This window comes from Odocoileus virginianus, chromosome 29 (assembly GCF_023699985.2).
Source record: "Odocoileus virginianus isolate 20LAN1187 ecotype Illinois chromosome 29, Ovbor_1.2, whole genome shotgun sequence".
Lineage (NCBI taxonomy): Eukaryota > Metazoa > Chordata > Mammalia > Artiodactyla > Cervidae > Odocoileus > Odocoileus virginianus.
Window position 1 is genome coordinate 19,571,059 of NC_069702.1, and position 27,527 is coordinate 19,598,585.

The 27,527-nt window shown below is 41.9% G+C and overlaps 1 protein-coding gene across 1 annotated transcript in view; it reads left to right on the forward strand.

Annotated features, from left to right (window-relative positions):
* Window positions 1–27,527, forward strand: part of RASGEF1B (RasGEF domain family member 1B) — a 621,423-nt gene that overhangs the window by 110,703 nt on the left and 483,193 nt on the right.

Genomic DNA, 27,527 nt, shown 5'->3' on the forward strand with positions numbered 1-27,527 from the left:
TTGTCTCATGCATCCAACCTGGACTGGCGATCTGTTTCACCCTTGATAGTATACTTGTTTCAATGCTGTTCTCTCAGAACATCCCACCCTCGCCTTCTCCCACAGAGTCCCAAAGTATGTTCTATACATCTGTGTCTCTTTTTCTGCCTTGCATATAGAGTTATCGTTACCATCTTTCTAAAATTCCATATATATGTGTTAGTATACTGTATTGGTGTTTATCTTTCTGGCTTACTTCACTCTGTATAATGGGCTCCAGTTTCATCCATCTCATTAGAACTGATTCAAATGTATTCTTTTTAATGGCTAGTATTCCATGGTGTATATGTACCACAGCTTTCTTATCCATTTGTCTGCTGATGGGCATCTAGGTTGCTTCCATGTCCTGGCTGTTATAAACAGTGCTGCAATATCTCTCATACCTGTGAGTTTAACTATGATGTCATATAAGTGTAACTCTTGTCTGAGCTCTTTTTTGACACATATTAGATGTTTAATAGACACCTATTGTTAGTTTAATAAACACCTATTGTTGCTTATTGACCAGAAGTTGGGTTCTGCCCTACTTCTCCAGCCCATTTCTTAGTAGAACCCCTCCTCCATGTACTTCACACGTCAGGCAAAGCAGTTGTCTAACAGACTGTGACTTACAGCTTTATGGCTTGGCTAATAACTTCATCCCCTTCTCAACTTCAACTCATCTTTCAAAACCCACTACAATGAGGTATCACCTCACACCAGTCAGAATGGCCATCATCAAAAATGTCTACAAACAATAAATGCTGGGGAGGATGTGGAGAACCCTCTTGCACTGTTGGGAGGAATGTAAACTGATACAACCACCATGGAGAACAGTATGGAGTTTCCTTAAGAAACTAGGAATAAAACTACTATATGACCCAGCAATCCCACTACTAGGCGTATGCACTGAGAAAATCATAACTGAAAAAGGCACATGTACCCGTGTTCATTGCAGCACCATTCACAACAGCCAAGACATGGAATCACCCTAAATGTCCATTGACAGATGAATGGATAAAGAAGATGTGGTGCATATATATATAATGGAATATTACTCAGCCATAAAAAGGAACGAAAGGGAGTCATTTGTAGTGATGAGGATGAACCTAGAGCCTGTCGTGCAGAATGAAGTAAGTCAGGAAGAGAAAAACAAATGTGTATTAACGCATATCTGTAGAATCTAAGAAAATGGTACTAATAAACCTAGTTGCAGGACAGCAATAGAGACATGTATGTAGAGAACAGACTTGTAGACAGTGTGGGAAAGAGAGGGTGGGATGAGTTGAGGCAGTAGCATTGACACATATACACCACCGTGTGTAAAATAGCTAGCTAGTGGGAAGGGGCTGTATAGTGCAGGCAGCCCAGCTCAGTGCTCTGTGATGGCCTGGAGAGGTGGGATGGGGGTGGTTGTGGGAAGGAGGCTCAAGAGGGGTTGGTATATGTATACATATGGCTGATTCATATTGTTGTACAGCAGAAACTAACAACATTGTAAAGCAATTATCCTCCAATTTAAAACACTCTTTTTTAAAGTCCACTTGCAGTGTCAGGTCTTCTGTGAAATTTTATCAGCTCTTTCTTTCTATTCCTGAAGAATTAATAACCGTGACCACTGGACTCTGAAGACACACTTCAGTTATACCAATATGTAATGGCATTGAGCGCACTAAAAAATACTGATGGAATACTGAACCATCTGCTTAACTACATTTGAAAACTTCTTGGAAGTAGGGACCATATTTTATTCAATTTTGTTTCTCAAGTGACAGGTACAGTGCCTGTCTTGTAGGGATCATATCCACTCTATCTAGATAAAGGGCTTTGACTGAAGGAAAAGGATGGATCCTTCTGGATCATGCTGGGCAGGTTTCAGGTTGAGGACTTGAATGGATGTTTAGGCCAGAGTAAGGGAACTGGTTGGAGAAGGAAATGGCAACCCACTCCAGTGTTCTTGCCTGGAGAATCTCAGGGATGGGGGAGCCTGGTGGGCTGCCGTCTATGGGGTCACACAGGGTCGGACACGTTTGAAGCGACTTAGCATCATCAGCAGCAGCAAGGGAGCTGGTAGTGGGAGGATGTTATGAGCTGAGACAAGGTATTGGAGCTGTAGATCTTTTCCTGCATGTGCAGATTCCTTTCTAAGGGAATATGAACAGCTCATGGCACCTGCTGCCTCCACGACAGTGTTCCCATCACATGACCTCACGCCTCACCTCAGGCACAGATGGTTGGCCCAAGGATGGACAAGTGACCCAATGGGAAGCCAACAAATAGGCTGGAAAGCAGTCTAAAGCCTCACTCAGAAAGATGAGGATGACCAAGAAGATGTCTTTCTCCCTCTGTCTACCTCCCTGCTCCCTCTCAGAAGACAGCCTGAAGCATTTAGTAATGGGAACTAAAGCTTAACAGTTATGGTATAAAAGGATCCTAGAAAGTGTTGGTCATGATGACTTTTTAAAAACATGGTTTATAAGTCAAAAGAGTAAACAAAGCAGCAGAGAATAGAACCTATAACAGAGAACAGCTGGGACCCCAAGGGAGGGTGAGAGAGAGGGAAACAAACTGAGATTTTTCTCAACAGCTTCCCAGTTGGTATTTCTGTGAGATCTGGTTCCCTCCATGGTTGCCCACTTTATAATCTTCTTTTTCTTGGCCTTTCTTGAATAAACCTCTGTCTCTTACAATAGTCCATATAAAATAAAGACGGCTGCAGGAAAGAAATTATGAAAATGCTGAAGACAAACTTTTGTTATACTTTGCCTACTGCTAAATCTGTATATAAGAAAATGAAAGCAGACCCCTACCATATACCATACACAAAAATTAACTCAAAATTGTTAAAAAAGTTGAATGTAAGACCTAAAACTATAAAAATCCTAGAAGAAAGTGAGCTTCTTGACATTAACCTTAGTGATGATTTTTTTTTTGGATTTAACACCAAATGTAAAGGAAACAAAAATAAACAACTATTAACAGGATTACATCAAACTAAAAACTTCTGCACAGTGAAGGAAACCCATCAATAAAGTGAAAAAGCAGCCTACGGAATAGAAGAAAATATTTGCAGATTATCCAAAATACATAAGCATCTCCTACAACTCCAGAGCAAAAAAAAAAAAAAAAAAAAAAAAATCCAACTGAAAAATGTGCAGTGAACATTTTTCCAAAGAACACATGCAAATGACCAATGGGTCCATGAAAAGGTGCTCAATATCACTAATTATCAGGGAGATGCAAATCAAAACCACAATGAATTGTCACCTCATAACTGTTAAAATAGATAGCATCAAAAAGATAAGAGATAACAAGTGCTAGCAAGGATATGGAAAAAAAGGGAACACTTGAACACCATTGGTGAGAATGTAAACTGGTGCTGTCACTATGGAAAACAGTATGGAGGTTCTTCAAAAACTAGAAACAGAACTGCCATATGATCCAGAAGTTCCACTCCTAGATATATATTTGAAAGAAATGAAAACACTAACTCAAAAAGATACATGCACCCCTAAGTTTGGTGCATTATTTACAATAGCCAAGATATGGAAACAATCTAGATGTCCATTGATAACAGAATGGATAAAGAAGGTGTGGTGTGTGTATGTGTACATATATATTTATGTATATGATATAATATTATTTGACTGTAAAAAAGAAAGAAATCCTGCCATTTGCAGCAACATAGATGGACCTTGAAGGCTTATGCTAAGTGAAATAAGTCAGACAGAGAAAGACAGATAATGTATGATCTCACTTGTATGTGGTATCTAAAAAAAAAAAGCAAGAACTAAAAAAGAAAATGAACTTACAAGTACAAAGAACAGATGGGCAGTTATCAGAGGCAGGGATAGGGGACGTATATGAAATGGTTGAAGGAGGTTAAAAAATACAAACCTCCAGTTATAAAATAAGTAAGTCACGTAGGCATAATATACAGCATGATGGCTGTACCTAGTAATATGCATTGTATGTTTGAAAGTTGCTAAGAGGGTAAATCTTAAAAAGTTTTCATCACAAGAAAAAGGGAAAAAAAGAAAATGAGAGTAAATTATCCTTCTCCTTTCCTTGAACTCCACTTCATAGTCCCAGCCCTCAGAACCCATAACTCAAGCCACTAGTCCTAGAGCCATGGATAAATTATGTCTTGAAATAAATAGGCTTTTATGGAGTGCCTGAGAAATCAACTGTTATTTCTGACATTTCTGTGGGACAGTGAATTCCAAGATGATTCACTCAGCAGATATTTACTGATCACCGGCTGTGTGCAAGACACTAAGCAAGGAACTTGTTCCACGGGAATGGACTTTGTTCTTGTGGAATTTACTTACTGGTTAGGAAGAGAGAAATACGTAAGCAGGCAGACAAAAAAGGTAATTACAAACCCATGTGTTATAAATGAAACTACAAGAAACTGAGAAAGAGAAGAACAAGAGAAAACTGTAAGGCAAGGCCTCTCTGAAGAGCTATTTGAGCCAAGACAGACAGGATGGAGAGCAGGAGCCGAGTGTTCACGTGTGATGTGGAGACAGCAGCAGCAGAGCCTTACGGCAGGGGGCCCACGATGTGCTCAAATCACTGGACAGTGTTGGCTGAAGACTGGAAAGTGAGTGGTTGACCAGAGGCAAGAGCCATATCATCTACGAGTTTGTAGCCCCTTAAAAGAATTTTGGAATTTATCCCAACTACAATGAGAAGTTCCTAATGAATTATAGCCAGGGGGATAAAATGGATTGATAAATATCTTTGGAAAATCATACCTATCTGTGGATAATTGATGAGGGGGGACCCAAGGTTGGAAGAAGGGAAGCCAGCTAGTACACTAGTGTAATAGTACAGGTGAACAATAAGAATGTATTAGACTAAGAAGGCGGCAGTGTCCATAGGTCAAGTGTATGGAGTCAAGATATTTCAGAAGCGGCAGGACTTGCTTATAGAGTGTATGTGAGTTGTATCAGAAAGAGTTACATCAACAGTTGGTGGATATGGGTGCCATCTGTGGAAACAGGGGAGACTGGAGACAAGGGGATGTTTGGAGGAGAAAATGCTTCATTTAGGATATGCCACTTTTGAGACGTTTGTGAGGAATCTCAAGGGAGAAGTCAAACAGTCAGATTACCTTTTGAATATGTTTGCTAAATCAATGGCTGCCTGCCTTAATGTTTAGCTATTTCACTGTTATTTTTCAAAGCTATTTCAGTCTTCATTTTTCACATCTTTCCTTGTGACAGTAAACAAAGGGAGTTCAAAAATGGGACTAATTCCATTTCTCCTTCAAATACTTATTATAATGGTCTAAGTAGGGATCACAATAATCAAAAGAAATAAAGTCATGAATAGCCTCTGTATTATTTATGTGACTAATTATCACCTTCTGTATTATTTATAAATGACTGAAATGTCGTTCCAACCACAAAGTTCCAGCCACAACACTGAACTCATCTATAGAGAAATCTACATAGAAACTCTCTAATTATAGCTAACTAGGGCACCATGATTTTTGTACTCTGCAGGTTGTCAATATGGCATGCTGACTGGAAATTATAAAAACATATGATAGATCTATGATTATCTTAGTGGCAGCCTCCTTCCCCAAGAAGGGGGTCATTGTTGTACTAACTTATCGAAAGCTCACTTCTCATTCCCGACTACAATAGCTTGTGGGATCAACCACATAAAAACACCAAGACAGCATTACATAAAATCAGCACAAGGGACTTCCCTGGTGGTCCAGTGGTTAAGAGTCTGTGCTAGCAATGCAGAGGATGTGGGTTCAATCCCTGGTCGGGAAACTAAGATCCCACATGCTGTGCAGTGTGGACAGAAGATTAAAAAAAATTTTTTTTTAAAGCATGAAAAAAAAAAAAACTCAGCACAAGTATGCTTGATCAGCTACATCTGTGAGTAGAGTTTTTGTAAATCAAATCTGGCTTTCATTTTGACTCACGTTTTGCCTTAAGAGAAGCTTATCTTTGTTTCTAACTGATTTCTAATTGATAGTGGCTCCTACAGCTTCACATTTATGTTCTTTTTCTCCTTAGTCACTTTGAATTCATTAATGCTATATAAATATGTACCTGAATGCCTAAGGAATAGCTCTGTGTGAAAATAATCCTATAGTGACTCTTTTCTTTAAAACATGGGATCCTTTGAAATGTAGATGTTGATCTTCTGATTTTCCTGTTTAATTACTTGGAGAATTTAATGTGAGTACCCATTCAAAACACCTGTGTTTTCTTAAAAGAGTAGATGAGAACATGCTATGGCCTGTATTTCCATCCTCTCACTACTGTGACTCCCCTTTTTCAACTCTCAAGATGATGGAAAGAAATACACACCAAGTCTGGATTCTGAAAGCATCCAGTGGGCGCTTCATGCTCTTCACAAGAGGTTCTTTTCCTCCATCAGAATAGTCCCCGGAAATTCTACAAGAAGGGCTCAGAGACCCCCAAAGTAGAATAAATTCCTGGCAGTCTGAAGTATGTGCCCTCCTCTGCCACCTACCCTGTCATAAAACTTCAATTTGGATTTCTCCAACCATAAGTCTCAGCATCAGACCTCTACTCCTACTTACACAGCAGTTTCTTAGGGCTTATATATGTCCACCACTTTCTACAAATTCTGCTTGTTGGTCTATTCCAAGACATAAAAGATGATTCTGCTTTTTCTGGCGGAGAAGGACGTGGCAACCCACTCCAGTACTCTTGCCTGGAGAATCCCAGGGACAGAGGAGCCTGGTAGGATACAGTCCATGGAATCACAAAGAGTCGGACACGACTGAGCAACTTCTTCAAACACAAATTCTCCAATTATATATTAAAAACCTCCCTTTTTCCAGAAAGACCATCTGGCACTTCTGTGATACTACTGTAGACATGCTGTGACTTTCGGGGATCCTGCCCACCATGTCAAGTTATTGAGATTCACTTCCAGGTCTCATAGGGGCTGCTCCCACATTCAATCACTTGGATGCTCAAATTGGAAGCTTTAGAATTTATTTTTAATTGGACGATAATTACTTTACAATGTTGTGTTGGTTTCTGCCGTATAAAATATGAATCAGCTGTAGGTATACATATATCTGGGCTTCCTTGGTGGCTCAGTGATGATGAATCCGCCTGCCATGGCAGGAGACTCAGTTTGTTTTTTTTTTTATTAGTTGGAGGCTAATTACTTTACAATATTTTAGTGGTTTTTGCCATACATTGACGTGAATCAGCCATGGATTTACATGTGCTCCCCATCCCGCCTCCCTCCCCATCCCATCCCTCTGGGTTTTCCCAGTGCACCAGCCCTGAGCACTTGTCTCATGCATCCAACCTGGGCTGGTGATCTGTTTCACCCTTGATAGTATACTTGTTTCAATGCTATTCTCTCAGAACATCCCACCCTCGCCTTCTCCCACAGAGTCCCAAAGTGTGTTCTGTACATCTGTGTCTCTTTTTCTGTTTTGCATAATGGGTTATCGTTACCATCTTTTTAAATTCCATATATGCACATTAGTATACTGTATTGGTGTTTATCTTTCTGGCTTACTTCACTCTGTATAATGGGCTCCAGTTTCATCCATCTCATTAGAACTGATTCAAATGAATTCTTTTTAATGGCTGAGTAATATTCCATGGTGTGTATGTACCACAGCTTCCTTATCCATTCATCTGCTGATGGGTGTCTAGGTTGCTTCCATGTCTTGGCAATTATGAACAGTGCTGCGATGAACATTGGGGTGCACGTATCTCTTTCAGATCTAGTTTCTTTGGTGTGTATGCCCAGAAGTGGGATTGCTGGGTCATATGGCAGTTCTATTTCCAGTTTTTAAGAAATCTCCACACTGTTCTCCATAGCGGCTGTACTAGTTTGCATTCCCACCAACAGTGTAAGAGCGTTCCCTTTTCTCCACACCCTCTCCAGCATTTATTGCTTGTAGACTTTTGGATAGCAGCCATCCTGACTGGTGTGTAATGGTACCTTATTGAGGTTTTGATTTGCATTTCTCTGATAATGAGTGATGTTGAGCATCTTTTCATGTGTTTGTTAGCCATCTGTATGTCTTCTTTGGAGAAATGTCTGTTTAGTTCTTTGGCCCATTTTTTGATTGGGTCATTTATTTTTCTGGAATTGAGCTGCAGGAGTTGCTTGTATATTTTTGAAATTAATCCTTTGTCTGTTGCTTCATTTGCTATTATTTTCTCCCATTCTGAGGGCTGTCTTTTCACCTTGCTTATCATTTCCTTTGTTGTGCAAAAGCTTTTAATTTTAATTAGGTCCCATTTGTTTATTTTTGCTTTTATTTCCAATATTCTGGGAGGTGGGTCATAGAGGATCCTGCTGTGATTTATGTTGGAGAGTGTTTTGCCTATGTTCTCTTCTAGGAGTTTTATAGTTTCTGGTCTTACATTTAGATCTTTAATCCATTTTGAGTTTATTTTTGTGTATGGTGTTAGAAAGTGTTCTAGTTTCATTCTTTTACAAGTGGTTGACCAGTTTTCCCAGCACCACTTGTTAAAGAGGTTGAGGAGACTCAGATTTGATTCCTGGGTTGGGAAGATCCCCTGGAGAAGGAAATGACAACCCATTACAGTATTCTTGCCTGGGAAATCCCATGGATGGAGGAGCCTGGTGAACTACAGTCCATGGGATCGAAAAGAGTTGAATACAACTTAGCAGCTGAACGAATGAATGATACATATACCCCCCTTCCTCCTGAACCTCTCTCCCACCCTTCTAGACCATCACAGAGCACTGAGCTGAGCTCCCTGTGCGATACAGCAGCTTCCCACTGTCTGTCTGTTTTATGCATGGTAATAGTGTATATTGGAGAAGGCAATGGCGACCCACTCCAGTACTCTTGCCTGGAAAATCCCACGGATGGAGGAGCCTGGTGGGCTGCAGTCCATGGGGTCGCAAAGAGTCAGACATGACTGAGGGACTTCATTTTCACACATTGGAGAAGGAGAAGACAACCCACTCCAGTGTTCTTGCCTGGAGAATCCCAGGGATGGCAGAGCCTGGTGGGCTGCCGTCTATGGGGTTGCACAGAGTCAGACACGACTAAAGCGACTTAGCAGCAGCAGTAGTGTATTTATGTCAGTGCTAATCTCTCAGTTCATCCCACCCTCCCTTTTCCCCTCTTGTGTCCACAGGTTCATTCTCTATGTCTGACTCTATTCCTGCCCTACAAGTAGGTTCAACAGTACCATCAAATTGGAATTGTTTTTTTTTTTAACACGTTTTGCTGAGTCAGAGAGATTTGTCCTCAAACATGAACTTTACCATATTTCTGTTTGTACTTTCTTGACTGTATTTCTTCAGGTTTCTGAGCCTTGATTTCTATATCTGCAAAATGACAGTGCTAATAATAGCTACTTCTTAGGGCTGTTACAGCATTAAAGGAGAAAATGGCAGAAGTCACCGAGCACCGGGCCTAGAGTAAGCGGACGAGAAATGATAGTTGTTGAGGCCGTGGTGCTGATTGTGGTGGTATTTTAGGTAAGGGGTAATCTGCATGTGCCTTTGTGTTACTTCTTCAGTCAACTCTTGAATACACAAGTTCTCTAGCAGTAACTCAGCCCAAGATATTATCCTCTAAGAACACATCAAAATATAGCAAGATACTCTGATGTGACTCACTAGATTGCCTCACATGGGCTATGTCCTAAAGGACAGGAATGATGTTCCAAGATCTCAGTGTCTTTCTGTGATTCAATGTTCCATTGTGACAGCATCTTCTACCTTTTTGTGTTCCACAGTTGATCTCTTTTTCCCCTCCCCAAGGGTCAATTCCATTTCTTAAACAATTATCAACACGTATATGAATTGGAAAAGACCCTGATGCTGGGAAAGATTGAAGGCGGGAGAAGGGGACGTCAGATGATGAAATGGTTGGATGGCATCACCGAATCAATGGACATGAGTTTGAGCAAGCTCTGGGAGTTGGTTATGGACAAGGAAGCCTGGCATGCTGCAGTCCGTGGGGTTGCAAAGAGTTGGACATAACTGAGCGACTGAACTGAACTGATACGAAAACCCATGCAGTTGCACAGAGCACAGAGGCATATACGTGTGCTCCAGGATTCTGATGTACTTGGGCAGTCGTGGGAACACAAAGGGAGACTGGAGAGATGCATCTATAGTGGTCAAGACAGCAGTAGATGTGACCACAAGGGAACTTGCTCTAGATGTGGGGTTCACTAGCTGTGCTATTTATTTCCAATATAATAAAAAAGGAAAAAGAAGTTCATAATTATTTTTGCAATATATGCATTGCCTGACATATTTCAAAAAGCCCAGAATTTATTGAAATCCTAAGTGAATTCTCAAGGGGAAAATTACTTCATTTTATGAAAAATATTCACTACTTGGACAGGTAGTTGTGGTTTATTAAGTTGGTATATATTTGGAAGCTGTCTCCCTTTCACAGATTTTACAAGTATGACAGTTGTGTTTTTTTTTGCTTCAGACCTACCTAATGATCTGAATGTCACAAATTTCATCATGGGATGCCAAACGCTACCCGAGTGGCATCAAAATGTTAGTGTTGTTGTTGTTTAGTTGCTGAGTCGTGTCCAACTCTTTTGTGACCCCGGGGACTGTAGCCCACCAGGCTCCTCTGTCCATGGGATTTCCCAGGCAAGAATACTAGAGTGGGTTGCCATTTCCTTCTCCAGGGGATCTTTCTGACCCAGAGATTGAACCCAAGTCATCTGCATTGGCAGACAGATTCTTTACAACTGAACCACCTTGGAAGCCCCCAAATGTTATAGTATTTTGGCCAAAAGAACATTGTAGCCCCTAATGAGTGGTCTCATATTTGTGGAAACTATGTCTACTAATTACTACCCATAACTGAGCAGGAACTTCTTACTTTTGTAAACTAATGCCTGCTTACAGGATTGTCCCTGATGTTATTGCAGGCCCATTCTGACGTATCAGTTTCTATTCCAAGAGAAAGGAAAAACTGAGCCCCAAGAGGAGAACGAAGATCATAACTTTTCAGGGAAATTTTTGTTTGCTTTCTCTTTTTATCAAACCTCTTCACTGATGTACAGAGAGTCCAGGAAAGTAAGAATCCTCGATGCCACGGTTCAGAGACTTGCAGGTGCATTAGACAATGGGACCGAGAGGAAGAACAAACCAGACAGGCAGTGGTTCAGAACGGGGCTGCCTGAGATAAAATGTTGGCCTTTGAGTGGGACATATGCTATTACAGAGGAAGAATGTTGTATTTACCACCTTACAGACTTCTCTTGGGTCTTTACGAAGCAAAGGAAAGCAAAAGAAATTTGGAGCTGATTAGCCTCATATCTGGATCCGTGGGCTCTTCACTTTTGGGACGTAATCTCTTGGTTTAATCTGGGCACTCTGGGCTTCTGACTGAGAAGCAGACCGCGAACTGTGATCAAAATCCTTCCTTTAGCATTTGTGTCACATTATTCCAATGAGTGATCTCTGTGGGCTGGCTGTCAACAAATGACCTAACAAGGGATCACTGAGCAAAAACAGTGGGAAAACTTGATACTTATAGAGGTAGAAACAACCACCCGATACTTGATATGCAAATGTGAAACTTCAGACATGGGTGAAGACCTAGATTGATCACACCCTTAGATATAAATGACCAATCCTTTTGTTCAGGCTGAAGAATGGCCACAAGGGGGACATAGTGACCCCAAGGCATCTATGATAGTCCTCACTTATCTGCAGTTTCAGTTACCCATGGTCATCCACAGTCCAAAAATATTAAATGGAAAATTCCAGAAATAAGTAGCTCTTAAGTTTTAAAGTACATGCAGTTCTAAGAAGCATGATGAAATCTCACGTGCTGTGCCTGGGACATGGCTCCTCCCTTTGTTCAGAATATCTTGCACCTTAGTACTTAGTGGCCATCTGAGCAATCACATAAACTATCACAGGATCACAGCATGTGTGTTCCAGTAACCCACATTTTACTTAATATGGTCCCAAAGAACTAGAGTAGTGATGCAGGCAATTTGGCTCTGCCAAAGGAAAACCAAAGAGGAGAGTGAAAAAGCCAGCTTAAAACTCAATATCAAAAGAAACTAAAATCATGGCATCCAATCCCACCACTTTATGGTCAATAGAAGGGGAAAAAGTGGAAGCAGAGATAGATTTTCTTTTCTTGGGCTCTAAAACCATTGAGGATGGTGACTACAGCCATGAAATTAGAAGATGCCTGCTTTTTGGAAGGAAAGCTATGACAAACCTAGACAAATGTATTAAATGGCAAAGACATCACTTTGCCAACAAAGGTCCGTATAGCCAAAGCTATAGTTTTTCCAGTAGTCATGTACGGATGTGAACATTGAATCATAAAGAAGGCTGAGTGCTGAATAATTGATACTCTTGATCTATGGTGTTGGAGAAGACTCTTGAGAGTCCCTTGGACTGCAAGGAGATCCAACCAGTCAGTCCTAAAGGAAATCAACCCTGAATATTCATTGGAAGGACCAATGCTGAGGCTGAAGCTCCAGTACTTTGGCAACCTGATGCGAAGAGCTGACTCCTTGGAAAAGACCTGATACTGGTAAAGATTGAGGGCAGGAGAAGGGGCAACAGAGGGTGAAATGGTTGGATGGCATCACTGATTCAACAGATATGAGTTTGAGCAAATTCTGAGCGGTAGCAGGGACAGGGGAGGCTGGTGTGCTGCAGCCCATGGGGTCGAAAAGACACGGCTTAGTGACTGAACAACAGTAACTTTGATAAAACATAAAAAGAAGATCTTAGATGTTTGGCAGCATGGGGATTCCCTGGTTGTCCAGTGGTTAGGCCTTGGTGCTCTCACTGCTGAGGGCGCAGTTTCAATCCCTGGGCGGGAACTAAGACCCCATGAGCTGCACAGCAGTGTAGACAAAAGAAAAAAGAAGTCTCACCAAACAAAGAATGTCAATAAAGATAAAAACTATTTTTAAAAAATTGATAACATGATCATTTAAATTCATTTACTTTCCACGGAAATCAAGGTAAAGACTGTTGACTGAAACTCGACCCTCCCCTTCTATGTATTCAACCTTTCCTTGAGAAAGTGAGAGGGTCTGAAGAATTGTCACCATCTAGAGCTTAGGGATCATTTCAGACAACTTCTCCATTTTGCAGTGAGAAACTGAGGACCACAGAGGAGAAAGAAATGATATGTCCGAAGTGCTGATCTGTTTTGTGCCTGAGCTGGGAAAAGAACTGAGTTTAGGGTACTCATGTTATACTGATAGCTCAGACAGTAAAGAATCTGTCTGGAGTGCAGAAGACCTGGGTTTGATCCCTGGGTCAGGAAGATCCCCTGGAGAAGGAAATGGCAACCCACTCCAGTATTCTTCCCTGGAGAATTCCATGGACAGAGGAGCCTGGAGGGCTATAGTCCATGGGGTCACAAAGAGTCGGACACGACTGAGTAACTAACACTTTCACTTTTACTTTAGGGTACTTACTACAGAGTGAAACCTGCGTTACTACTAATGCTAGCAATAAAAAAGCAACATGCAGATGTCCCTGGTCCAGTGGTTAATCCACCTGCCAATGCAGGGGAGACAGGTTCGATCCCTGGTCCAGGAAGATTCCACATGCCACAGGGCAGCTTAGCTCATGTGCCTGCACACTTAGAGCTCATGCTCTGCGACAAGAGAAGCCACTGCAACGAGAAGCCCGCTCATCACAACTTGAGATAGCCCCTGCTCATTCCAATTAGAGAAAGCCCACGTGTAGCAACAGAGACCCAGTGTGGCCAAAAATAAACAAAAACAAACAAAAGCAACATGGGTACAGTCCAGCCAACTCTCTGAACTCCTCTCTGGGCCTCTTTAATCCTGCCGGACTTTTCTGTCCAAAACAAACCTGGCTGTTATTCCTTCTGTATAAAAGTCTTCAATCACTACACTGCATGTAGGATGAAGTCCAGATTCCTTTGGATAATAAACACATGCCTACTTCTCTGGTCCTGCCTGCCCACTTCCTGCCCCTTGAGATCTGCCTTTTAGACACACTTACCCGTGTGCAGTCCCACACTCATGTTCTCACACCTTTTCTCTGTCACATTCTGGAATCCCCGTCCCCGCTCCCAGTGCTTACCCATCAGTGGCAGTTCATCATCTGAACTCAGCCCAAGCACCACCTCCCTCCCTCTCACACCTTCTCCCTTTGTGTTTTCTTTCTCAGTTCAGTTCAGTCACTCAGTCGTGTCTGACTCTTTGCAACCCCATGGACTGCAGAACGCCAGGCTTCCCTGTCCATCACCAACTCCCGGACCTTGCTCAAACTAATGTCCATCGAGTTAGTGATGCCATCCAACCATCTCATCCTCTGTCGTCTCCTCCTCCCGCCTTCAGTCTTTCCCAGCATCAGGGTCTTTTTCAGTGAGTCAGTTCTTCGCATCAGGTGGCCAAAGTATTGGAGTTTCAGCTTCAGCATCAGCCCTTCCAATGAATATTTAGGACTGATTTCCTTTAGGATTCACTGGTTTGATCTCCTTGCAGTCCAAGGGACTCTCAGAGTCTTCTCCAACACTGCAGTTCAAAAGCATCAGTTCTTCAGCTCTCAGCTTTCTTCAGGGTCTAACTCTTAGATCCATATGTGACTACTGGTAAAACCATAGCCTTGACTAGACGGACCTTTGTTGGCAAAGTAATGTCTCTGCTTTCTGTTCTCTTTCTAGGAGGTTGCATTTCTCTGTATAATACTTGCCACATTGATTGAAAGTTGTTTGCTTGTGTGTTTGACTGTTTGCCTAGGAGATCCTTGAGTTTAGAGAGAATGTCTTACTTATTTGTACAATTTGAGTGCACAATACCTGGAATGTCTTGGTGACCATATATGATTGTGGAAGTGAATTGTAACAATAACTGCAAATCCCGCAGTTCTGAGCCCCTAATAGACTATTTAGATGAGATTGTCCCAGGAGCTCTTTACGGTTTGAAACTGCCCTATCCTGCCCACCTCTTCTTCACAACCTTATGGAGAAGTTGGCCAGCTCAAGTATTCTCCACGGACACCATATACATTAATTCCTCCCCCTGTGCTCTTGTCCATGGCGTTAGCCCTGCTTAGCAAGCCCATCCCCTTTGTTTATCTAAAAGTTGTTGAAGCTGCCAGTATGTCTTTCATGGTGCTGGACTCTCATGTTTCCCTGTCTATATAGGACTCTGCCATTCCAGGTCCCCTTGCCCTATTCTCACTTGCCTCTTCTAACTAATGGGCTCAGCCCTCTTTGTCACTTTACCACTTCATGTAGGTTCTGCATATTTGATATTTAATATTAACTACTCATTTATGCTTAATTTTCATTCTGGGACTTTTCACATACCTATTCAACTAAGTTACAAGACTCTTGAGTGCAGGAACTGTGCTATATATTAACTGAATATTAGGAAGTGCCTTAATAAATGTTGACCAATGATTGGAAGCACTCAGGGGACTTTCTCATGCTGAGGCTCTGTGTTCTAGCTCCTGGACTCAGCTGAGTGTGTTATTCATGGAGGCAGGTCAGCCTGGCTGTGATCCGGGGTTGTGAAATTGAAGGGTGACTTTCTGAAGCATGGCTCGGATAGTAATCTGCCTACAATGTGAGAGACCTGGGTTTGATCCCTGGCTCTGGAAGGTCCTCTGGAGAAGGGAATGGCTATCCACTCCAGTATTGCCTGTAAAATTCCATGGACTGTAAAGTCTGGTAGGCTACAGTCCATAGGGTCGCAAAGAGTCTGATATAACTGAGCGACTAACACTTTTACTTTCAGAAGCATAATTGCCCATGATATTAAAAGCAAATATCTCCCAGATGAAAAAACTACATCATGTAAAGATTTCCCCAATTTGCAGTGATCTATAGACTTACTACAGTAGCAATTAAAATCTGATTGGGATGGGAAAAAGTTTATCTGAAAGAATAGTCAGAATTTTCAAAGGAAATTCTTAAAAAGTACCTTTTGAAAGGCTATCCTTTCAGATCTTAAAGCACAAAAAATTATAGTAGTTAAAATATTTTTGTACTTATCCTGGTGTCTCAGATGGTAAAGAATCTTCAGATCTTAAAGCACAAAAAATTATAGTAGTTAAAATATTTTTGTACTTACCCTGGTGTCTCAGACGGTAAAGAATCTTCCTATACTGCAGGAGACTGGGTTCAGTCCCTGGATTGGGAAGATCTCATGGAGAAGGAAATGGCAACCCACTCCAGTATTCTTGCCTGGAGAATTCCATGGATAGAGGAGCCTGGTGGGCTATATAGTTATATAGTCTCAAAGAATTGGACATGACTGAGCGACTAACACTTTTACTTTCCACAAATTGAAAGATATATCATTCTATGGTTGTTGTGTGTATGTATTATACTATAATGCATATGTAAAAAAAATACCTATAACTAGTCTCATCTTGCTCTCAAATCTTCACTGAAGAAATGGTGGGGAAAAAACCTTAATATGCCTTTACCTTTCCCCTTCCTAGGGAGAGCAGAGAAAGGAACCAGATTAACAAAGGCAAAGCATTGAAAGTATATCAAAAAACCATGACTCTTTCACATGAAAAAGTTAATTATGTGATTTAAGAGATAACGTAAAACTGGATAGATTTATCCTGGCAAAGGATAGATTTAAAAAAAATATTGTTTAGATGACTAGTAGCAATTTGGGGGCAAGGATTAATGTAAAATATCTAGTAAAATAAATACCAAATAGAAAGTATAAGAAGAAAAAGTAAATATTAAAAAATTAGATCACAGTCTACTAGCATGAAGAAAATAACCTGAAGATGTATCGAACTTTAGAAGGGGGTTGTTTTACATGTTTGGGGTTTAGAAAGGGCTTGGTGATGACTTGGTAGCACATGGAGATGTCTAGTTATTGTCTTGACTGTGCAGCTCTGTGTCCTCAAGAGCATCTGCCACAAAGTGGGTTCTGTAACTACTTGTAGAATGTAGGGGGACATTTGGATGTCTGAATGAATGTGTAGACCTTTAGTGTGATGAGCTATGAGAGTTCTCTGTGTGCCTGTTTTGACTGCCTTTGAACCTTGGGGAGAGAAGGGGAAAAGACATCGGGCTATCAGGCATCACTTCTGACACTTCATCTGTGCTAGTCTTCATGCTCTGTGGGAAGAGGGTGCAGGGGAGGATGAGACCTCAGAACCAAAGGATAAAAAGATAAAGCTCTTTCAAGGGTGTAGGATGACTAGGAAATGTATTGGTGGATGAAGTAAATTTCTAAATGCTCCTTGTGTGAGTGCTCAGTCATGTCCAACTCTTTGCGACCCCATGGACCAAAGCCCACCAGGCTTTTCTGCCCATGGAGTTTTCCAGGCCAGAATACTGGAGTGGGTTCCCACTTCCTCCTCCAGGGGATCTTCCTGACCCAGGGATCCAACCCAAATCTCCTGCGTTGGCAGATTCTTTACTATTTTGCCACCTGGGACACCCTTTAATGCTCTTTAAGTAATCTTATTTTAAATGTTATTTACACTTTCACCTCACTTAGTTTCTTTTATTCTCTAAATGCTTTCTTCTTTTCTTCCTCTTCCTTGCAAATTTATAAGTGAAGATAGTTTTATATTTTTAGGAGTTTCCCCATAACTGTAAGTAATCTTAATCCTCTTCTGTTTTTTGTTGTGTCAAATAAAATGGTGGCCTCTCTGGCTTATGTCCCCTTTTCTGACTAAAATAGCTAACAGCGAGTTGCAAGCTGAGAAAGGCAGTCGTTCATCTGGATTTTTGTCAGTTTCATGAATAACTTCTTGCTTTGTGCCTTCAGAGAGCAAGAGAGAAGACAGACATAACCCTTGCTTTGGAGTTTATTGTGTGAAAATAACTGGTCTTTATTAGTATTTTCTTTGTGGCATTGTGTTTTCGGAGAATGCTCAATATTAGACTTCAGCACATTAATTAGCTTATGAAACGTATGAATCCAGAATACATTATAGTCATTTGTCTTGGCCTTGTTGGTGCACTGTGCTCACCATTGTTTTAGCTTTGAGCACGGCTTTTTCTTTTCCTCTTGTCTGAGGAGTTATTAATAGTAATAGGAGCTTCCCGGCTTCCGTGAGTGGCGTACCTGAGAGGAATGTTCGAAAGAGATAGGAAGGACTCATGTCCCAAGTAATTTGTATGCTAGGCAGTACTGCTCCTTAGAAACATTTGTAGCTGACGTGGCTCCTGTCGAGGCTGGCAGGGAGGGAGAACCATGGCAACCAGGGCAGAAACTGGCCCTTAGACTAAAGCCCCCCGCCCCCCCACCTCCCACTACCACCCTCCATCCCAGGGCTAGACAGCTGCTAACAGTGAGCCAGGTGAATGCACCAGCTGGCAGTGGGGAGAAAGAACAGGCAGGTAGGCACACCACGGTGCCCAGGCAGTCACGGGGCAGTTGTGGAGGAAGGTGTGAATGCAGAGAGAAGACAGCAGGGCACATGGGATGTGACTGCATATCATGCTTAGGACGGGCAACCAGTAGAAGTGACACAGATGTCCATTAACAATGAATGTGTAGGCAAAACATGGTATAGACATACAATGGAATATTATTCAGCCTTAAAAAGGAAAGCAGTCCTGACATACGCTACGATATGGATGGACCTTGAGGACCTTATACTAAGTGAAATAAACCAGTCACACACACACACATACAAATCAGCATATATATATATGATTCCACTTATATGTTTCCTAGATTAGTCAAATTCATAGATAGAGAAAGTGGAATAGTAGTGGTTTCCAGGGGCGGGGGAATTGGGGAAGGAGGAGTTATTTACCAGGGGTAGAGCTTCAGTTTTGCAAGATGAGAAAGCTCAGGAGATAAGATGCAGAACAGTGTGGAGGCAGTTACCGTTACTGAACTGTACACTTACAAATGGCTACTATGGTAAATTTTGTGGCGCATATTTTGTGTTTTATTTTATGTGTTATTCAGTTTATAAATTGGGAAGAAATCAGAGATGGTCTAAAAGGCAGCTTTGAAGACAGGCCATCTGAGTTCAAATCCTGGTGCAGACACTGACTAGATGGGTGCGTGTGTGTGTGCTAGTCTCTCAGTTGTGTCTGACTCTGTGACCCCCATGGACTGTAGCCCCCAGGACCCCCGTCCATGGGATTCTGCAGGCAAGAATACTGGAGTGGGTTGCCATGCCCTCTTGCAGGGGATCTTCCTGACCGAGGGATCGAACCCGCGTCTCTAGCATTGCAGCAGATTCTTTACTGCTGAACCTCTGGGGAAGCCTGACTAGATGGGTGCCTTTGGGCGAATCAGGTAATCTCCCTGAGCTTTTTTTTTTTCCCCCTATGGGTCTGACAATAATAGTACCTGTACTATAGGATTTGTTGTGAGAATTAAGTGACATACTATATGAAAAGCCCATGGCACTTGGGAGAATACAATGGTGTTACTTTTCACCATGATTATCGGACTAGTATGTGACATTTTAAGGGTACAGGCAGGCAGCTTTCTTTAGGATGTCTATGGAGCATTCTGAGGGAATAGGGGCCAGGATACTAGTTTCGGGTTGAGGGCTATGACTTCAGTTCATAGTGGGCCCTAAGGAGCAAGGTGTGACCCCAGAGAGCAAATATTCATGGAGTACGTGCTAGGGGTTGGGTTATGCTCAAAGTGTAGAAAGACAGTAATATAATATCATTCATAGTATGGCGGGTGTATTGTCAAATTATTAAGGGGAAAATCCAGTTATATGAATGAACTATGATACCTAATAAAGACTAAGTATTAGATATATTACAGAACCTCAGTCAGTTATTATAGAATTATACCACAATACAAAAAATAGATTAAAAACGGAGGTAATGCTATTTATTAAGACTTTACCAATTGCTAGTGACATAAATCCCAATTGAAACTAGCTTGAACACATAATTTAATTATTGCCTTACATAGTGAAAATCTGGTCGTATATCTGGCTTCGGGCATGACTGGACCCAGATGTTCCCATGATATTGGAAATCTGTCTCTTGGCAGCTCTTATATCCTATCCCTGTATTGGCATTTTTCTTAGGCAGTTCTTTGTGATGGGGGTAACATGGCCACTAATGCCCTTTGGTTTATATTCTATCAAGTTAATACTCGTGTTCTTCCTCTTTCTGTTTCTTTTCTTCTTCCGTCTTTTCCTTTCTGTTGCTGAACCGCTCCACTCAAAACCTATTAACTGAGATTGAGCAAGCTAAGAGACGTCCCTGCGGGCAGGGGTGGGAAGCCGAGATGGCGCAGAGCAGGGTGTTGGACCCAGTGGGGATGAGGAGCGCATCCCAGTGGGAGAGTGGTCTGTGCAGGGTGTTAGAATCCAAGGGGGTTAACGAGAGCATCCAGTAGGAGGGCTCATCAGTGTGTTGTGTCAAAGCCTGTGTGGGGTGAGGAGGCCTCCACCCACTGCAGGTGCTGGAGATCAGGCAGGACGAGGAGGATGGGCAGAGAAGGGTCTAGCCCGGAGTGTTGGGCCCAGGTAGATGAGGAGGGTGTCTGTGGGTGTAGGTGGCCCAGAGTGAGGTGTCAGTCCCTGAGAAGCCTCTCCCTGTGGGGGACAGTCAGCACCAGGAGAGGGTCCGGGCCCAGGAAGGGCAAGAGAGACATGTGGTACAAATATGGAATGGAAAAAAAGTAAAATCAACTCTGGCAGTGGATTGGAATTGGAGGTATTGGTGTGAATTCATGATTTTCTTGCTGTCGATGGACAGGTAGATGGATGGAAAGAGATGCAAAGCATAAATATAAATGTGTATCTCTGCAGTAGGTGTTGCTTTTTAAATGTATATATTCTATGGCTTCTAAATGCCATTCTCCACTGAAAGGAACCAGGGGCCACATCTGGGACCATTTGAGCTTTAAGATAAATAGCATGCAGGCTCAGTCGCTCAGTTGTGTCTGACTCTTCGTGACCCTGTGGACTGTAGCCCACCAGGCTCCTCTGTCCATGGGATTCTCCAGGCAGGAACACTGGAGTGGGTTTCCATTTCCTCCTCTAGGGGGTTTTCCCAACCCCAGGATGGAACCTGCGTCTCCTGCATTGGCAGGTGGATTCTTTACCACTGAGCTACTTGGGACGCCCCTGGAGGCTAATACCTACTGACTGGCAACCGTGAGTTCAGACTGACACACGTTGAATGATGGTGAAGAACTTTGAAGAATGGACACATATGTAGTCTCACCACAAAATACTTATTTATGACCAAGGGAAAAGGCACGGGAAGGTGGCATTTCCTAAAGAAGGGCTGAAGTGCTGATGCTCAGGGTGTTAAGGGGAGGCTAACCGCTACAGATGCTAAGTCCCCTGTCCTCTGGCTTCCACCCAGTTTTGGCTGATGGGCCGTGGTGGCAGGTGCTGGGAGGGGGTGGGCGTCTCTGCCTCTTTGCCAGCTGGGTTGCCCTGTGGAAGCCGCAGTGCTTGCTGTGGTGACCTCGCCTATAGCTCGCCCTGCAGTCAGTGGTGATAATTACTAACCACTGATGTTAGCTGAGGTTCATCCCCACTCTTATTACTGGTTTCCCTTGATCCTATCTACACCTCTGTGCAGCTCTCTCTGGGTGCCCTCTGTTTCCTGCTGGGAGCCCCACTGATACAGTGATAAGGCACTGTTATCAGAGAGAGACAGACAGACAGATGTCCAGCAGCAACTGATGTTGACTCACCACTACGGGGGTGAGGTCCACAGATAGGGCTGAGTCCACAGCTGTCCAGTGACCCACAGTGTGGGAAGAGAATAAAATCAGAGACAGGGACTCTAGAAGGACCTGACAGCAGCTCAGTGACCCGAGAGGAATTTTGTCCCAGTTATTTATACCGGAAAGGAAAGACGCCTCAGTTTGCTGTTGAAGAATCAGAAATTTCCCCTCTCCCTCAGTTAAGAAGGCGCTGGCCCCACGTTATGAAGAACTGCAGTTTGGAACGTCATAGGCCTTTTGAATTCAGCTGTCTGCCTGATTTCTTCCAAAGATAACTAGACTAAAAAGCAATGCACAGGTCAAGGCAATGTCTTCTTTCAGTACCGTGCGGTCTTGACTGCACGGTTATCACCTGACAAATCAGTAAGTGCCAGCCACTCTTATGTCTGGAACCTTTTCCGTTTCAGCCATCTCTTCTTTTGTATTCTGGAAGGCAGGCACAGACAAGGACACGAAGTGGAAGGCTTTCTTATGTCACATCAGCTCAAAGGTGTCCCTTGTTCCAGCCTCTGAACAAGGGGTGACACTTCTGGGTACAGCCTGCTAAGAGAGTCAGCTAGTACTCACGTGACTTATTGGGTTGCTAATCACCTCATTTGCAGACTGAGCCTGTAAAATTAGCCTGCAGCTCCAGTTAAGGGAACTCAGACCAGAGCTCATGTTCAAGAATCCTCCCTTGTCAGTTTCATCCTGGGGTTTAATTGAATTCTTCATGTTGGTAGAGAAAACTGAAACATGTCCTAATTCTGCTAAAAGTAGCAGGGAAAAGAGGCCCTATTCGAGGTGGACAGGATCACTGGTGGGCCACAGGCGTTGTATGTACTGGGAGAGGTCACTTCAGTTCCCTTCTGGTTTCTAATTAATCCCTGCGTGTTATATACTCGATAATAACTGCAGACTTAGATGTCAGAACACCCATTTTCCTAAGCAGGTCTGGAAAACACAATCAGATTCATCTGTTGCTATTTTCAACTTTGGAGTAACTTACAGAACCCACAGGTTTAATGAACACTGACTTATATAAGAGTTCAAGTCAGAATCCCAGGACAGCTTGGTGTCATTTAACTACAGAAGAAAATCATGGGTTTCATTTATGTTTTCTTCACCTGCTGCTGTCTCTTTTTTATGTACATTGTGGGCAGTAAGGGTGGAGGCGTAGCCTTATGGGTAGGCGACTTTTATTTAAATGTCTTAAAGACTATAATAAAATACCATGCAGGCGTCCAGGGGGTTAGCACACCTGATTTCTGTGTGTTTGCTGCAGATGTGTTGCCAGTTAGGTAATAAGGTTCCTCATCCCACCTCACCACAAAGCTGCTCTGCTCTCCTCCCTTTTTACCATTTGCTGCCTTTAGAGAACATCTTGGGTTTCTTGGGCACGGATGCTAGCTCAAGTCTGACTTGGATGAATTTCTGATCTATTACCTTTCCCCTACAACTTCCTTTCTTTCTCTTGAAGCAATTATTTGTCAACACAGTTTCTGGGTATTCTCTGATTTTTGCTACCCTAGACGGTTCTAAATTCTTCCTTCGGCATTAATTCTTATATAAATAGTAGAGTGACTGCATGTGCTAAAGCACTTCAGTCATGTCCATCTCTGTGACCCTATGGACTTTAGACCGCCAGGCTCCTCTCTCCATGGGATTTTTTTTTTTTTCCCATGGGATTTTTCAAGTAAGAATACTGGCGTGGGTTGCCATTTTCTACTCCAGGGTATCTTCCTGACCCACAGTATACAATTTTTTTTTTAATTGAACTTGCAGAGCATTTCGATTATATCAGAGGTTAAACAGGCCTTTGTGTTATAGCGTATAAAATTACTTCTAAGGGGAAAATAAGCTCTGAGTCCTCAACACCTAACTAAAGAAAGAAATTTTTAGAAGGTCAGAAGTTTTTAAGTGGGGACTTGATGTATAGCATGATCTGTATCATGCAGGTGATATTTTATCAGGCCCAACCTCCATTCTGCCTTGATAATAAATTTACCAAGAGAGATCAAAGAACTCATTTAATGTCAAATGAAAATGTTATTTCTCTGGAATTAAATTGGCTTTTGTATTAGTCAGTGTTCTCCAGACAAACAGAACTAGTAGGAAATATGTATGTATGTATGAAAAATTATATCTATATCTATATATATATATATATATGTATAGACATATACACACATACATAATTCCTCAAGAGTAGGAGGAGATGAGCATCCCAACTCAAGAAGACAGGGAATTTGCTTTTCCTTAGCCTTTGGTCCCATTTGAGGCCTCATTGGGTAGGATGGTGCCCACTCATACTGATGAGAATGGATCTCATTTCTTAGTCTGTTAATCAAGTGCTAATAATCTCTTCCAGAAACATTCTGATAGACATACCCAGAAATGATGTTTTACCTGCTATCTGGGCATCCCTTGGCCCAGTCAAATTGACATAAAATTAACCATCACAGCTTTTTATCCCTTTTATAAATGGAAGTCTTGTGCTTTGGGTCATGTCTGCTATTATGACTTTGAGTTTAGTGCAAAGGCCACATTCAGGGATGTTTATGGCATTTACGGTAATATAGAAACCCAACCACATTTATAAAAATATAAATAAACACAGATTTTTTGTGCTTATGTTTATAAACTGGAGAGGTTAAAGAATTGTTGTAGATCTGCTTTTGGACTAGTTTGAATAATTTACCAACATTCAGCCTGTTTCAATTATCCTGGTCCACCCACTGGTTCAATCAAATTAAGAATTTTAACATCAGACATTGAAAAGAGAAAGGGAAAGAGGTTTATTTATTTGTATTCTTCAAAGAGAAAGAGAGAGGGAGAGGGATTTAACACCATTTTCCATATTTTCCTACTTCTCACCCCAAGTTACCACCATCCTTGGCAGGCAAGTGGTCCAAGTATCTATCTGAATTTCCTTAGCTGCCATTCCAGACCTCCTGACTGGAAATTTCTGGAGTTGGGTTTCAGCAAATTGCATAGTTAAGAGCCCCCTCAGTGATCCTTGTGAACTCTAAAGTTTGAGAACCACCGGTCCAGACATTCTTCCTTAGGGTGTCTGTGGTTGACTAGGAATGTGATGATAACGGTCCCTTTTGATTCAGGACTTGGTTTTGCTGGACCTCCATTTCTGGATTCTTGACTTTTTTGGGGTGGATTTGTCAGGGTCTATATAATATTGGTTTGCTAGGGTTACAAAGCAAAATACCACAGGCTGGGTGGTTTAGACAACAGAAACTTATTTTCTTACATCTCTGGAGGCTAGAAACCCAAGAACAAGGTGTCAGCAGAACTGGTTTCTGGTGAGAGATCTTTCTTTGGCTTAAAGATGGTGTCTTCTTTGTCTTCACTTTGTTTCTCCTCTATGCATGTGTGTTGTCTGTGTCTTAATCTCTTCATCGTATAAGAGTGCCAGGCATATCGGGTTGTTTTTCATTGTTTAGTCGCTAAGTTGTGTCTGACTCTTTGCAACCCCGTGAAGTTCAGCACTCCACACTCCTCTGTCCTTCACCATCTCCTGGAGTTTGCTTAAGATCATGTCCATTGAGTCGGTGATGCCATCCAACCATCTCATCCTCTGTTGCCCCCTTCTCCTCCTGCCCTCTGTCTTTCCCAGCATCAGGGTCTTTTTCAGTGAGTCAGCTCTTCACATCAGGTGGCCGGAGTATTGGAGCTTCAGCTTCAGCATCATCCTTCCGATGAATTTTCAGAGTTGATTACCTTTAAGATCGACTGGTTTGATCTCCTTGCTGTGTTTGGACTTTACCTTCACCACCAGACACATCACAGCTGAGCATCATTTCCACACTGGCCCACCAATGGATTTCTTTCTGGAGCTATTTCTCTGCTCTTCCCTGGTAGCATATTGGACACCTACCACCCTGGGGGGCTCATCTTCCAGTGTCGCGTCTTTTTTGCTTTTTCATACTGTTATTGGATTAGACCTACTCATAGAGCCTTGTTTTACCTTATATACCTCTTCATAGGACCTACCTCAAAATATGGTCACATTCTAAGGTGTTGGGAGTTAGGAATTCAGCATATTAATTCTGGGGGGAAACAATCGAGCCCATAACAGAAGGAAGTATATTCCTATTGGCCTCTTGATCTCTCTTCTAAGGCAGCAGGAAGGAGGTAGGGACAGTGACACCTTGCTTTTCAATGGCTTTGTTTCTGCTAAGTTCCAGTTTTTTGAATGTCTAGTTACTTTGAGAGTTTAATTACCACTGGCTCAAGTGCTTTAAATGACCAAGAGTGGCAGTTCTCAAAGGAAATCGGAGAAGTCAAAACTCTTTCTTTGCCTTTTTTTTTTTTTACTGAGTAACATCTGCACTGATTGTGCAAGAGCCATGGAACTAAAGCTGTTGATATTTTAGCGTGGATTAAGGCAGTAGCACCAAACTATACTGGTAGTCATAATTTCACCATTGTGCATCTGTATTTCAGGAAATAAAATACCAGTTTCACTTAAAAATACCCTCGATGAAGTAGGAAAAATTATTAGGTTGACTAAATTTCAACCTTTGAAATTTTAGTATCATCTTCTTAGTATTTCATGTGACATAATAGGATGCGTGCATAAAGCATTTCTACTGCATGTAAACATTCAGTGACTGTTTGGAAGAAAAGCACTTCTGTGATTGAATTGTGAGCCAAACTCGCCTCTGTTTTCATAAAACACCATTTTAACTTCAAAGGATAAGTGATAGGTGAACTATGCTTATTCAGATTCACGTAGCTGGCAGACATGTTCACAAAAATAAGTCAAGTGAGCCTGTCACTTCAAGAAAAGCAACTGACAGTATTTGTTGCTCATAATAAAATTCAAAGCTTTCAAGTGAAAATTAGAATTTTGGAAAACTTGTATCTGTTACTGTGAGCTTGATAGCTTACCAAGAGTTTATGATTTTTCTGGTGAGGCTGTGTGTATGCGTGCGCGCAGTTGTGTCTGACTGTTTACAACCCCATAGACTGTAGCCTACCGGGTTCCTCTGTCTGTGGGATTCTCTAGGAAGAATACTGGAGTGGGTTGCCATTTCCTTCTCCAGGGAATCTTCCTGACCCAGGGATGTAACCCGAGTCTCTCATGTCGCCTGCATTGGTAGATGGGTTCTTTACCACTTAGGCCACCGGAGAAGCCCAATGTATTCATAATCTGACATAGTAGTAAGCCTGAAAAACTCTCTGCCAAAATATTCTTGATCAATGGTTGTTTTACCTTTCTAATTGCAAATAAGATTAGATAGTCATGAATAAGCTGGGAAAAAAAAGCCCTCTATAAGAACTATTTTTTTTTGAGAGAGAACTTTGTTTCTATCGAGTTAGAATTCATTTAAATTAGCAGAGATTGGAATCTGTCCTATTGAAATACACTTGAAAAATCTTGCCATAAATGTCCCCTTCTCTTCCTTCTGCCTCTGTTTTCTCTTTTTCTAATATTTATAGAGCCTTTTTTTCTCTTTTCTCCTTCATTTTTCCTTTCCTCTTCTTTCATTCATTTCCCCTCCTTTTGCTTTACCTTAGTACACTGGAAGTATTTCCTCATATGTTGCAGTTTTCAGTTTCTGCCGGTGTCCTCTAGGAGAGATGCTGAGTCGGTACATATGAGGCAGGCATTGACAAAGTGTGAGTGCATCTTTGCCATCTCAGCTCCAGGACTTAAACAGTCTTCCATTCAATATGCAAAACTCAACACTGGAGTCTATGCTTGGCTTCTATTCTTAGATTTCTAGAGGCTGTGAAGGAAGGTCAGGGGAAAGGATTTTAATGGAAAATGTATACCTTCCAGAAGAAGTGACTTCAGAATCAGCTCTACCATTATATTGTGTTCTTTACAAATTTCTTTCTCTTTTTTCT